Source organism: Micropterus salmoides, unplaced genomic scaffold (assembly GCF_014851395.1).
Source record: "Micropterus salmoides isolate LMB-PRFRI ecotype aquatic unplaced genomic scaffold, ASM1485139v1 Ms_hic_scaffold_715, whole genome shotgun sequence".
Lineage (NCBI taxonomy): Eukaryota > Metazoa > Chordata > Actinopteri > Centrarchiformes > Centrarchidae > Micropterus > Micropterus salmoides.
Window position 1 is genome coordinate 1 of NW_024044477.1, and position 15133 is coordinate 15133.

The 15133-nt window shown below is 42.9% G+C and overlaps 1 pseudogene; it reads left to right on the forward strand.

Moving 5' to 3' along the window:
* The first annotated feature begins 723 nt into the window (after nucleotides 1-723).
* LOC119892831 lies at nucleotides 724-14293 on the forward strand (annotated as a pseudogene).
* Nucleotides 14294-15133: the final 840 nt, after the last annotated feature.

Consider the following 15133-nt stretch of genomic DNA (forward strand, 5'->3'; position numbering starts at 1 on the left):
AGAGTGAGCGCTCTTTTCTTTTTTCCCCCTGCTCTCTGCTACAGATCAGGCGACGAGGCGTCTAAAAGCCAATCAGAGACCCTGGTGCAAACCAACGTATCCACAGCATCTGCATAGTGCTGCGTCCGGGGGGAGGGGGTGTTAATAAAAACAATTATTTAATACTGTTAAAACTGCATATATTTACCATGTGTTCAGTAATAATGACACAATTAAAAAAATAAGTTTAGATTTATTTATTTTTACATCCTCCTCCTCCTCAAATGAAACATGACACATCCATTTCTTTCATTTTGATGGAGGTGTGACTTTAATAACTGGTATTTGATTCTCTACTCCTCTTTTCTGCCCACCCCAAACACTCTCTTCTGTCGGTAGTTCACCAGAAGTGAACTACACATCCCGGAGTGCTCCTGAAAACCCCTCCAGGCTGGACCTGTGTGATTTGGCGCTGAGACCGACAGACCCACCGACCAGCCCGGACTAAAACAAGCAGGGTGCCTTTGTTAAACCAGAGGAAGAGGGAGCTAGAGATTATTATTCTTATTAGGAAGAAGAAGACTGCACACCGGAGGGGGGTGGCGAGAATTGAACATATCTATCTCTCGCAGGGGTTTCACTAAATGCTCCTACATTGAGGAGAGCCAAGCGTTTGGATTGGGCAGCGAGCAGGGAGCGTAACAACCCCCTCCTCCTCTGTTGAGAATTGCGTTAAAACGAAAAGGAAAGGCCTGCGCTTTATCTATATTACAGGATATATTTTTTTGATTTTTTTTTTCTTATAGATTAAACGAGGAAACGCTGCTGGCTGGTGTATGTGTTTAGAATGGGACACGCTGAAGGTATTGCCATTTTGTTTTGTTTTATTTCCCTGCATCTTTCGACTCGGCATCAAAATCTGTGCAGCTCCTTTGCTCTCCCTCTTTAGCGATAAGCGTGTTTGCCGTGGCTGTCGATGCGTGTTGTTGTCCCCCCTCTCTCTCTCTCACTCTCTGCCTCCGCACGGACCCGTTTTTGTGGTCGTGGCTAGCTTATTTTCAGGCACATTTCTCCCCAAACCGCCAGTGATGGAGGGATAATCACGCCAGACAATTTGATTTAAAGGGGCAAAGGCAGCCATATTGGCAATGGAATGTTAGCTTAGCCAACGTTAGCTTTCCCTTTCATCTGCTCCCATGTGTGATGCTCATAAACGGATAAACGTTAAATGCAAACGTCTAGTCAAAAGACAAACCGTCGTGTCCCCTTGTCGTGTTTGTCTTCTCACGGTTAAAACGTCTCACATAATTCAAAGACAACCCCCTCTTGCTGCCAGGTAGCTTTAGGCTAACATCGCAGAAAGCTATAATATCATTCAGTAGAAATATGTGCGTGTGCGCAGTCGTATTTTTTATTTTTTTAAATATAACAAAGTATTACTGTTTACCACAGCAGATATGAGCCCCAAAAATAACACCAAAATGGAGCTAGTGACCGTTACTTGACACCTTATGGATGTTTACATCACCGTTGTCCACCTTTGCCAGTGCTGGGCAGCCTGTTCACAAATTGAACCACAATCAGTGGCTTAGTCTGTTAACTGTTAGCGCGCAAGCCACAACACTTTCAACGTGATGAATTAATCACGACAAATATTAACAGTGCCAAGGTAAAAGAGGGCAATGCGGACACCTGGTAGCTGCTCTTTTGTTTTGTTTGTGAGAGCAGGCCACCATGTGTTTAGTGTTGATGAAATTAAACCCCACAAATGATCTATAGCTTGTGAAAAGAGGAAGCACACCAGATGATTAGTGGCAATCAAAGAGGAGCCTGCGCAACTTAACTCAGAAGTCACAAGCTGCCTGGAATATGTCTTGTGTTTTGAAAGCAAGTTTAAGATAATTGAGGGTGATTTTTGGCTGAGGATCTGCCCAGTTTTTGAAAGAGTTTGACTGTACAAGTCCGCTTATTGTCCACTGGCATCTAACATTCAGTGAGCCTGTGAGTTTATCAGGGCTTCAACTAACAATCTTTTTTTTTTATTATGGATTCATCAGCAGATTAGTTCAGTACACAGATTCACCCTTCAAAATTCCCCAGAGCCCAACTGAACATAATGAAATTACTTGTGTTGTTTGACCAACAGTCCAACACTCAAAGGTTTACTGTTATAGAAGACATGAAAACAGACAAATATTCACATTTCAGAAACGGAAACCAATGCAGTTTTGCTTGAAATTCTACTGAAGTGATTATCAAAGTTGTTCATTGAATCTTCTAATTGTTTCAGCTCTTTAATTTATTAGGAGCTGAGGTTAGATCTGAGAGATGCGGTATGCATTCTCGGGATGGAGCTGCATGTCACATAATATTTTATGGCTTCATAAAGCATCAAAGCTGGATGACTCGACAGGCAAAGCATGGTACTGCTCTGGGGCCCCCAAAGCCCCCAGTCCAATGATCGGCAATTATTTTGGTTGCAACACAAGCAAATCTGTTTGCAAATATGCACCAATAAAGCACAATATTTGATGAAATGGCAAGGACATTTCACAAGATAATGTTTTCTGGCTAGAATCAAACTGGGAACGTTGCATTTATATGTTATGTACATGCATCTTAACCACAGGATGCCCTGGTCCTGTAGTTTACCTTAACATGAGGCCTTGTGCTATACAGGTTTCTTCTGTAAAAATCGAGTTTTAAAATACCAGATGATGATTATTATTATTACCTACATTTGTTTATATTTAATGAAATTACCACTACCCAAATTACACATAGGAAACCAGGGGCAGGATGGTATCCCAGAATAGGTGTAATGGTAGGTTTCTGGACCTCTGGGCAAAATATTATGAAGCTGCCATGTGTAGTCAGCAGTATGAACTATCTGACATACGTACACAATGCATAGAGACTGGCAAAAAGCGCCATAGAGAGAGTAGATTTGATTTTTGTAATGTCAGGTGCTGCATATTCTGTCACTCCTGCTGCACAAGGGCTCCATAAAGGTTAAATAAAGGGATCTAGAACAAGGTATTTGAGTGGTTTGTTTGTCTTGGCTTTGTGGCTGTGTGTGTCGTTTGAGTGATCATGATTTAATCAGAGCCTACCTGTGTCTCCTTTGATTGCATGTCTCTCTGTCAACAGGTCCAGTCAAAGAAAAAGACAGTTAAGGATGCAGGAGCCCAACAATGGATTTCTCCTTCTCTTTCATGCAAGGGATCATGGGAAATACAATTCAGCAACCCCCTCAGCTCATTGACTCAGCCAACATCAGACAGGAAGGCACCTGCGACACCGGCAGTGACCCGGGCGAGGATGGACCCTCCTACGATGCTGCTGCCCTGGATGCAGAGTTTTCCTACCCGTCATCGGCCTCAGAGGACATGTCACAGGTTCCCAACGGCTACCCGCCGGGTCTGGGCATGTACGAGCCACAGGCCAAGTTCTCCATGTACTCACAGTTCCCCAATGGCTCGGCTAACGGCTATGGGGCCATACGGAGCTTCGGAGAGCACGGTCTCATGCCGGGAGAGGGGACAGTCCTGAGAGGCCCAGGTCTCCAGGAGAGACCTTTGTCTCCCGTGTCTCCACCTCTGCCCACACATCACCCACACCTCCACCACCATCACCACCACCACCCCCATCACCACCACCATGCGCACCACTTCCACTCAAACCCACCTCATATACAAACCCACCCGCACCCACACAGTCCTCCACCGCTGCCCTCCCAGCACCACCTGCCCCAGACGCCTCACATCATGACCCACACTCTCCCCCTCCTCCCCCATTACACCTGCCTTCCTCCAGTCCTCCCCCTCCCTTGTGGACAGTACTCCCTCTTCTCAGCCCTCCCACGCCCCGTCCAACACCCCTGGTGGGGTCCTGAAGAAAACCAGCTCTCCAGAAATCAAGCTGAAGATCATAAAGACGTATCAGAATGGGAAAGAGCTGTTTGAATCTGCGCTGTGTGGAGACCTGCTGCAGGAACTGCAGGTAATGCATGCACGAACATGCTCTTTAGCGTGCGCACACAGAATGAATCTCCTTTTATATGAAATTAAAAAACACATGTGCTTGATCTTAAAGCTGAAATGATTGTTAACCTTTCCAGTCCAATTCGATTTTTGATTTTTCGATTATCAGAACAGCTGCAGATAAATTTTCTTTCTATTGATAATTCAACTATATGTTTTAGCTTTACATACAAACAACAGCACAGGTTACATAAAGAGAACAGGACAGTGTGTATTGAACCACAGAAATAGTACATCACATACTAAATAGAAGTCTGAGCTGTCTAATTAAAACTTAAAATGAAAATATAACACTGTGCATCTTGGTTTACTTTAAGAAGTGGATATCCGAGGATGTTTAGATCTCAACGGATGGAGAGATCCATGTTTAGTCACCTTTTTGTAGAAAAAGTAAACCAATGTTTTTCTATTTTCTAATCTTCAGAAGGAGTCTCAGAAGAGCGAGGCCACTCAGGTGCAGCGCAGACATGAGAGGAAGAAGGAGAAGAGGAAAAAGAGCGCAAGGCTGCAGCTCCAGGTCCAGGAACAGAGCCTGGACCAGAGCCAAGCACAGGTGGCAGGTACCACAGGCCAGACAGAAGACATCAACATCCAGCCCCTGCCGACAGAAACACCGCCAGCCCAGACAGAGAAGCCTCAGAAGACCGTTATCAAAACTGAACCAAAGACGCCGAAGGCAAGAGCACAACTGTTCTCTCTCCATAGCAGTTTGAGTTCTTTGCACATCAATCGCTGTAGAATGTAGTAAACACACTTGTCATTGTTTGGATTTTCAAAGCTGACTCATTCATGTTCACGTTTAGGTTCCGAAGGTCCATCATCCATCAGTGATCCAGGAGACGGGCTTCTGTAAGGAGTTTGTGATAGGAGACCTTGTTTGGTCTAAGGTGGGCACCTACCCCTGGTGGCCCTGCATGGTCTCCTCTGACCCGCAGATGAAGGTCCACACTCGCATCAACACCAGAGGTACTCGTGCACCAAAAAGCCCTCCAAATGCTCTGAATGTGCCTGTTTTCTTTCACAAATGTATATATGTGTAGGGAAACAAACGCCACAGCCCGTTTTCCTTTTCGGTGTGCAGGTCACAGGGAGTATCACGTCCAGTTCTTTGGCAGTGTGGCTGAGCGAGCGTGGATCCATGAGAAGAGGATCGTCATTTACCAGGGGAAGCAACAGTTTGATGAGCTTCAGGCTGAGACTCTGCGCAAGACCACAAACCCGGTAGAGAAACACAAAGTACGTATGAAGGCATCTAAGACATTTTGTCAGACTGATCCAGTATAGAGATTACATATATTTAGCTGTTGTTTTTTTTCAATTGTATACAGGCATTTTTAGGGGAAGAATCCTTAAATAAAGCTCATTTTCAGTCAAACTTTAAATGTATTATTTTGTTAACCAAAGATTTAAGTGTAATATTGGCCTCATCTGTTTGAAATGTATGCAGTAAATAATTAAATGGCAGTAATGGTAAGTATAATCCGATTTATGCTGGACTTTTGAGACTCCTGCAAATCTTTAGGATTAACAATATTAGCTGCCTTTTCAAATTTATATTTACATACTGTATAGTATAATAAAGAATCCCTCAAATGCACTTATCAAATAGGGGTGAGAGAGACATGAAGTTTAATCATAAACTTTATTTTTAAATTCTCAAGAGACTCCACACCAGCCTGTATTGTGCTCAGTGCATTGGACTATTGTGGCCTGTTATTTTTGAGTATTATTACAAATCATTGGTGTTTTATATCGAATACACATTTTATAAATATACAGCACAATCACAAGTTTGATGAACAGGTAAAAACTATATCAGAAAAATACCATCTGCAATTTCTATTAGTGGAAGGGTATTCTCAGCTCTCCTGTCCACAAGAAGACCTTATTCATTTTATAAATGAATGAATAAATACAATTTTATTTAAGTCATCACATGGCTCATCACTGGTGCGGTTATAACACCTTTTAACAAAACCTAAATGTTTATAGTACAACCATTTATTTTTCTAAACTCTTATCCATTCTCCAGTCTTTTTCAACAACCATTTCATTTTGTGAGTCTTTCATATTCATAACTCGGATTCTTTGTGTCATTAAGGTAAATTATAGTGAACACTGTCAAAGAAAACATTTTTTGAATCTTTGGAGACTTTAAATCTGGGTGACAATCAGTTAAAATAATTACCATTAATAAAAAAAACAAAGAAGAAAAATCTGGGCAAATTATGTAAGAACTGCCACTAAATTATGCCATGTTTTTATTTTATTTTTTTTAATTTTTATTGATTATATTGGTTCTCCAGTCAGACGGACTACTTAGAAATAAAGTTTATCAGTTGTTTTGTATCTTTTTTTTATGTTTTCTTCTGCAGCTTCTGAAGCCTATCCCTCAACGGGAGCGTTCTCAGTGGGAAGTGGGTGTTGGTCACGCCGAGGACGCCTTCCCGATGACGCGGCAGGAGCGAATTGACAACTACACCTTCATCTATGTTGACCCAGAGCCTGCTGAAGCCCCACCCAACAAGAAACCCAACGTCAGAGCTGAGAAACGAAACCGGCGCTCCAGCGGCTCAGTCAGTAAGAAGGAAGATGGAGGAGTGAAGTCACCAGACAGAGAGCAGCCACCACGAAGGCAGCTGCCGCGCCGACAGTGTAGTATTTCAAACACAGACGACAACACGAACTCCCAGGCCTCAAATGAAGAGAAGAACCAGAGGGGGGGCCAGCGTAAGACCAGCCCCCCCAAACTGAGCGCGGTTGTGATGCACGAGAACAGCAGGACTCACCACCTCGGTCAGGGCCTGGAAAACAGCAGCCGCCAGGAAGCTGCTGCCTCTCTCTATCACTATGAAGCGGCTGAATGTGGAGATCACAAAGTGTGACTGGCCTCTCCTGCAGAAAAAAGCAGCACCGTCTCCAAAAAAAGACAAAGAAGAAGAAGGAGGAGAGAGTGGAGAGAGAGGCCAGGCAGCCGGACCTGGGATACTGCTCACCTGAGGTTGGTGTAACTCAGGCAGGCAGAAACATGTATTCACCACAGTTATCCTGTGAGGATATTTCAAATGTTGATGCTTTCAGCAGGACACTAGAGCTAACCTGAGCCCAGTCCTGAAGAGGAGGAAGACGGGGACGAAGGGGAGGAAGAGGGGGAGGAGAGGAGGGGCTCCCCTGCCAGTCGGAGGAGTGAAGAGGGAGGAATGCAGCAGACCTCCTCCCCTGGATCCCCCCACAGTAGTCCACAAGGTAAAACACAGACCTGCAGGGTTTTTTTAATGAATATTGATATGTGAAGTCCGTAAGAGAAGCAGCTCAATATTTTTATGCGTTTTCAGGCTCTCAGGAGAGGAAGCTGCAGCGCCGATCAGTCAGAAGCAGGTCTGAGTCAGAGAGAGGCAGCGATCCCGTCCCTAAGAAGAAAACCAAAAAGGAACAGGTATCAGTCCTCCACAGATAACCTGGTGTTCAGAACAAAGACAGCACAGCTTTAGCACAGGCACCTTTTGTTGCATGTTCTTTTGATTCCACACTCTCAGCTATCAAATAAAGGCAAAATTGGCCAAAATATAATAAAAAGATTGCTTCAGGGACAGACGAGACAATGTAAAATGTGTGGGTTTCAAGGCTTATCAGAGGCTAAAGCACTGCACAGAGGTTTGTAATATTATGAGAGAGGATCTTTCAACACTGGGAAGCTACAATATTTTTCCTACATCATGTCAGTAATTGGTGAAAATACAAAGTAATCTATCAGGAATGTGTGCGTGACTGTCTAGAACATACTGATTTGTGACAAAGTTTGAGCCAGATAACGTGTGCGTGCTACGTCAGCGCAGTGGCCTCATTAAAATGAATGAGGCTGCATATTATTTTATGCGTATGAAAAAAACACGAGAACCAAAACTGCCTTGTTTATCTTCCTCACAGGCGGAGATGGCTCCTGAGACCACACTGAGGACAGGTTCACAGAAAGGTCGGAGGTCCTTCTTTCATGCCTCCTGTAAACGTCTGCGGTGGAAAAGTACAAATACTTCTAAAAAGTGAAATCCATCTTTTTTTTTTATTGACCCTCTGTCATCCTGTAGGAGCCAGTGAGATCTCAGATGCCTGCAAGCCCCTGAAAAAGCGAAGCCGAGCGTCAACAGATGTGGAGATGGCTTCTTCTCAGTACAGAGACACGTCTGATTCTGACTCTAGAGGCCTCAATGACCCACAGGTGCTCTTAGAAAACATGCACAGAGATACACACAGACCCAAACAGGAAAACACTGTTTTTCCTGCATGCGGCAAATGTGAGCATGTACTTGAAGTGTTTCATACTTGCAGTGATGTGTACATAATCATCATCTGTTTAACTTTGGCTATTTGCTTTTTCCGCAATGTGCAGGACTTTTTACATTCATCACAACTCGAGCTGAAACAGTCAGTCGATGAAGCATCAGAAAAGTATTCAGCAATAATTTTGATATTAATTTGTCGTTTAAGGTGTTTTTAAAGCAAAAATGGCAAAAATCCAGTACTTCTAGCATCTCAAATGTGAATATTTTATACTTTTTTTTTTTTTTTTTTTTAAATGATTGTATTATATTTGATTCTGTTCTGTTGTTTGGACAAAAAAAAAGATTGGGAGGATGGGGATTTTATGCTATTTGCTGACATTTTATGGAGCATTAACCAAGAAGAATCAGAATCAGCTTTATTGCCAAGTAGGTTTACAAATACAAGGGATTTGCTTTGGTGACTTGGTGCTTAACAATAACGTAACACTTGACATTTGGTGCGTCTGGGCTTTATAAGACCACATGTGAACCTACTTCTTTCTGTATCTCTCAGGGTTTATTTGGAAAGAGTCTTGATAGTCCAGCAACAGCAGATGCAGACGCTTCAGATACTCAGTCTGTTGACTCTGGCTTGTCCCGTCAGGACGGCAGCACCGGCAGAGAGACACCGTGTGCCAGGTCAGCGCTTCTCATCTCTTTTCACTCTTTTTCTCCTCAAAGTTTACAGGTTATCAAGTTATGATGTTCTAATTGTCTTTTTCTCTGTGTGTGTTTGTGTGAAGATCTGCGAGGTGTATGGTGAGGGTTTGGTGGTGTGTGAAGGTGAATGCAGCAGACAGTTTCACCTGGAGTGTCTTGGTCTGACGTCCCTACCTGAAGGCAGATTCACTTGCTTAGAGTGTAGAAACGGTGAGCCAATCAGAATACATCTTCACTGTCACATCTGTTGTGTTTGGCTTTTTACTATCAGGGACTCTCTGCCATTCTTTTTCTAGGCAATCACCCTTGTTTTAGCTGTAAGACAGCGGGCCGTGAGGTGACACGCTGCTCTGTGTCTGGATGTGGTTGTTATTACCACGAGGATTGTGTCCGTAAACTCCCGGGCACCACCAACAGTGCCGGCGGAGGCTTCTGCTGCCCTCAGCACAGCTGTTCTACCTGCTGCCTGGAGAGAGACCTGCAACGCGCCAGTAAAGGTAAACGACTTCTGCTGTGTTTTTCAGCTTCTCTGATTTCCTGTTTTGCTTCTGCAGTGGAAGCTTTGGGGCAATGAGCCGGTGCTACATCAGCAAAGTGTGAAGAAATGTATGAAAAATGAAGCTTCCCGTTGATGTTATTGACCAACAGCAATCGAAAGTGCAAGAGGAAGAAGAAATAAGACCGTGTTTTTCATGAGGGAAATTAGATTGAGGAAGAGAGGACTGACAAGAAGGTGCTACTTTAGGAGGAACGCCTAGACTGAAATCTTTTGCTGCATTTCCTGCAGAATATTTGGTGACAGTCTTGCTAAAAACATCTGGTTCCAGCTTAAACTAAAAGTGCTGTATTTGCTTTGATGCAAGAGGCACCTGGAGGCTGCAGACCACTGGAGGAAAATAAAATAATTGCCATGTTCCTGGAAAAGGAAACGAGGTGCACCCTGTTTGCAGCAGAGTTTAAGTATTTTGTGGTTTAAAAGTGAAACCTCAGATGCTAAGGTGCCAAAAAATGTGCCTAGAAAACATCTGTGACACCAATTACCACTTGTACCTCTGACACCAGGCGTGATTAATGCAGTTTGTGTCTGATTCTGACCATACTGTGCATTGCAACAACCTATTAATTGTACATAGTTAGAGTGAAATTACTAGGGCAGAGAGAGAGAGAGAGAGAGAGAGAGAGAGAGAGAGAGAGAGAGAGAGAGAGAGAGAGAGAGAGAGAGAGAGAGAGAGAGAGAGAGAGAGAGAGAGAGAGAGAGAGAGAGAGAGAGAGAGAGAGAGAGAGAGAGAGAGAGAGAGAGAGAGAGAGAGAGAGAGAGAGAGAGAGAGAGAGAGAGAGAGAGAGAGAGAGAGAGAGAGAGAGAGAGAGAGAGAGAGAGAGAGAGGAGAGAGAGAGAGAGAGAGAGAGAGAGAGAGAGAGAGAGAGAGAGAGAGAGAGAGAGAGAGAGAGAGAGAGTCCACATCCACATCCACGAATTAATTAATTACTTTAGATAAACAAAAGCAAGCCAGGCGAACAAATGCCATAGCGAAGTGGGTAGCTACACACTGCATGCTGATTAGTATTGGGGAAGATGTCGGTCTTAGGAATGTTCTTAAAATCACAACGTAGTCGCTTGACCCCGCGGGGTTGCTCTGCGCTCCTCAGGGGAACAGGAGACAAGCGCTCTGCGAGTAAACGGCAGGCGCTCTATGGATAGTAACCATGGCAACATGCTTCTGTGCGCTACACAACTGTAGCCTATTTAACTTAAGTTAAAATTATAGGCTACGTAACTTTACCTGATAGGCCTTCATGTAGTTTTGCGGGGATGCTCTGCCATGTGAATTCCCTCCTGTTGATGTCCTATTTAGTAAACAGTAATAGATTCTGGAAACTCACAAACAGCGAGGATCAGTCTCTCTTCCAATGATTTGTGCTGCGCACATCCAATCCCAATAGGAGACAATCATGTTTGTGTTGTTCCGAATTTGCCTATATAGTCAAAAACAGTTTCCAACAGTTCCAACCTTTTCGGCTGGTGACCTCTTATATAAAAAAAAGCAGTGTTTATTTGTGGCCCCTTGTGACGTTTCATTATGTGTATGAGTCATTCGCAGTTCCACCAAAGAGACATTTCCCATCTACGCTTCTCAGATGGTTTCATTGAAATAACAGTTTGAGGTCCAAATAGCGATAATTATCAAATATTTCACACTGACTGAAGTGACAGAATAGTATATGTGTGTGTTGCAGAACTTTTCTTTTCTTCTTTTCAACCCCATTAAATATCTCACAACCCTCCAGATTTATCTTGTGATGCCTTATGTTGGAAACCGCTGGTCTTAACCTCAAGTTTGAATGTTGAGTGTTGAGCCGTGTTTTCTGTTGTTCAAGTACAATGAGGCAAAAACATTTTAACATCAGAGGACTGAAGCTGAAGTGGTCGTATTGTTTCCTTCTGATTTCCTTTAATTACAGCTGGAACTCATAAAAGAATCTGACCTAATTAATTTTAAACCCTCTGCGTGTGCTGTGCTGTATCACAGCTACATGACTCGTGTGATGGACTGAGCAGTTGTAAATATTGTAAAGTGACCACTGATTGTAAAAGGTCAGAAGCTTGGGGGGGAGAGAATAAACTGTCCCTGAATCTTTTCTCCCCCTCTCTTTTACTTCCCTTCCAGGTCGTCTGATGCGTTGTATCCGCTGCCCACTGGCCTATCACACAGGAGACAGCTGCGTGGCGGCAGGCAGCGTCGCCCTCACTCATCACATCATGATCTGCAGCAGCCACGGCAGCGCCAAGAGGAACGGCCTCCTCACCTCCCCCATCAACGTGGGCTGGTGCTTCCTGTGTGCCAGAGGTAAGCTCTCACAACTGTGCACACGAGCCTTCCTCTCCATCCGTGAACCTGAGCAGACAAATGTGGAAGTTAATAATTTCGCCACATTTGATGATTTTTTGCTTCCACTGTCTGATTTCCGTCTTGTTTCAAACAGCAAGAACAGTTCTTCTTACTTAACACTTCACATTTGAGCGTCAACAATACCTGATCAGCCTCCATTATTGTAGTTTTTCCATCTTCTTCTGTGGAATATTTTTTATATACAATCCACAGCTGCAGTGACATCTCATGATTGAAAACTGAAACCTCACATACTTTTTACATATTTTATGTTTAGATATTTTAATATTACATGTTCCATGTTTGGTATTGTTGTTCATGAATAGCAGTGCTGTGAAATGTAATGTTTGTTTTTCCACCACGATACTAATACTAATGAATGATCCAAGCTGTTACACTGCACTCTTAAAATAATCCCATCTGTGCTGGATGGTAAAGAAGACACAGGATTTACTTTTTGTTTTCATGAACATTAACCAGTTTGGATGTGATGTTTTGCCTTGTAAACCGCAAGTTGAGTGCACTGTTTGGCCTCTTTGTGTTGGGACAAACTTTGTTTTACTTGTTTCTTCTGTGTGTGCGTGTGAGGGCGAGTGAGAGAGTGAGAGACTGTGCGTATGTGTTTGTTCTTTCTCTTCTTTTTGTGAATTTTGGGTAATTTTCGAGTTTGACTGCGGCTCACCTCCGTCTCTTCCTGTGTGTCTTGTGTAGGGCTGTTAGTGCAAGACCTTACTGACACCATATTAAGTTCATATGCCTATAAGTCCCACTACCTTCTGACTGAGTCAAATCGTGCTGAGTTGAAATTACCTATGATTCCCTCTCCTTCGTCAGCTACCAAAAAGAATGTTGGGAAAGGTAACTGAACAGTTTTTCTCTTTCTCCTTTTGTCCCACTGGTCTGTGTTTGTGTTGTGCCTGCTCCCGTTCTGATTTAGTTTCCCTTTTGTACCCATCTTTCATTTCAAAGCCTCGAGGTGCAGAGTTAATTAACTGGTTAAACGTGCAGTTAATTTTAATGCAGAGTGGCGAAAAGTAACCTCAGCCAAGTTCCCTAACACATTAACAGATAACATTGGGCCTCATGCAAGAAGAGTTTTGTATTATTATCCCAAACCTCACTTTTTTGGGGCATATGAGAAGTCAGATTTACCAAACTAAACTTGTTGTAAATTTGCCTTTTTTACAGATGTTTTTATATGTCCCAGTAGGAAAAGCACAGGTAAAAGCATAAATTCAATTTAGCTCACTGGGACACCTTAATAGAGTTAATGTTGTTATTTACGCCTGTGCTTTTCCTACTATGACAAGTTAAAATGTCTGCTGTGAGAACGGCTTGTTGCCTGTTTCAACCTGATGGGTGTCACCTGTTCACTGCATCATCATTAGCATAATGATAACCCAAATTGCTATATAAGGCTGTGTGTCCTGCGTCATGTGTGGGCAACTTTCATTCAAATATGAAAAGACCTGCTGTCAGAAGTCCGCAGACAAAAGCAGAACACACACAGCCGTGTCAGTAGTTATAATAGAGGACAGTTAGAAAATATTAAAACAGCTGCCAGCGACGCGCCATCAGAGCACCGCTGTACTGGCAAAAATTAAAGAAGAAATGTTGTGATAAATATTCTAAACTCAAAGTTCACTTACTTAGTGACCATGGTCTTTTTCTGCAGGTGGGACCACTTCCAGGTGTCAAATACAGGACCTGCGTCACGTGACAAAAGGTGGTCAAATAACCGCTTTCTATGCTGATGGCGAATGTAACATCCCATCGAAAGTGAACCTTGAGTTAAGAATCTTCATTACAGAATTATGTGTTCCCAAGGTCAAGAATGAGGGATGGGTTTGACGAGCAATTAGATACGAAAATATCTCACTTAAACATAGTTAAGGCAGGAGGTGGTGAGAGGATATTATTCAGCAGGTAATGTTAAACTGCAGCAGTAAATTTCCTTTCCGTAAATTTTATTTTAGTTGATTTCGGCATCATATTTGAACTCCAAATTAATTCAGATTCAGGCATTATGATTCTTAATATGATTCTGAAAGTCAAACAAGTGTGGAAGACAGACTATATGTACTGCTCGTGAATTATGTTCGCACAAGTACAAGAAAACTGGTGAATGCGATGAGTTCTCTTTAAATCTTTTGTACGTGCCACTTCAGAATGAACTTGTTTGAATGAGTGGTTCTTGCACGAGGCCCGTTGTGAAATTGTTTTCAATCTGGGTATATTTCTCTACAATAAAGTTGTTAGAAAGAAGAATCAAACGTTCTCTGCTGGGAAAACCTAATTTGTCATTAAACCTCCATCACTTAAACTAGTGTATGATGCCTTGATGCAGGACGCTCTGGGTTAGTCCAGGTTCAGTCTGTGGTTTGTGGAGCTTGTCGCTGCTGGAGGCGCCTGCTTCTCTGCTTCAGCACTCTGGGCTTGTTTTTGATTTGAAAGGCCTCGTCTACCTCTTTTATGCTGACTGCAACTAAGTTTTATTTTCAGATGAAATGTTGGCTCACCTCACTTCTTGGCTTTGACCTGCCTTGGCTGGAATATAATCCCAATCTGGACTAAATTTGAGTACTGTAAAGAAATGTGAGTTCTCAAGTGCAAACAGTGAAATTACTCTCTCTTCATTAAAGAAATCAAAATGCAATATTATAAAAAAAAATAAAAAAAATTATTCCATGCAAGGTGGTCTGTGCAGGATGCGATATGTGTGATGGGAAAAGTTTGCTTTACTGGCAGGACTGCATGCCTGCTTTTTGCCAATAATTTGTTATTGGAGTAAACCCTGATTCCTTGTTAACTTGCTGTGATTTTTTCACAGTGCTGCCGCATGTATTTCCCATAGACTGGTCTTGGTACAGTGCTCTGAATCTGATTGCCAGACATGCTGTAACTGCTGCAACATAAGTTGTAAACAACCTGAGAACTTCATGCATTTTAGTCTTTTTCAAGCAGTAAGGCTCTCACAGGAGCCTTCACTGAAGCAAAAGGCTGCGGACCTGATGTTATATGTGGTTTTCCCCTACAAGGACCGTATTTTCTAGATGTTGGAAAACAGTGACTTGTTGCTGTATTTGTTCTCTGTAGACTTTGTAGTCTTTATACCTTTCTCAGGCTTGTCTGCAAATGAGATTCAGAGTGTGTCCAGGTTTTAAGGTGCATCACCTAATCATACACTCCTCCTCTCTTTGCATACCAATTTCCCACAACGCATGCACACACACACACACGCACA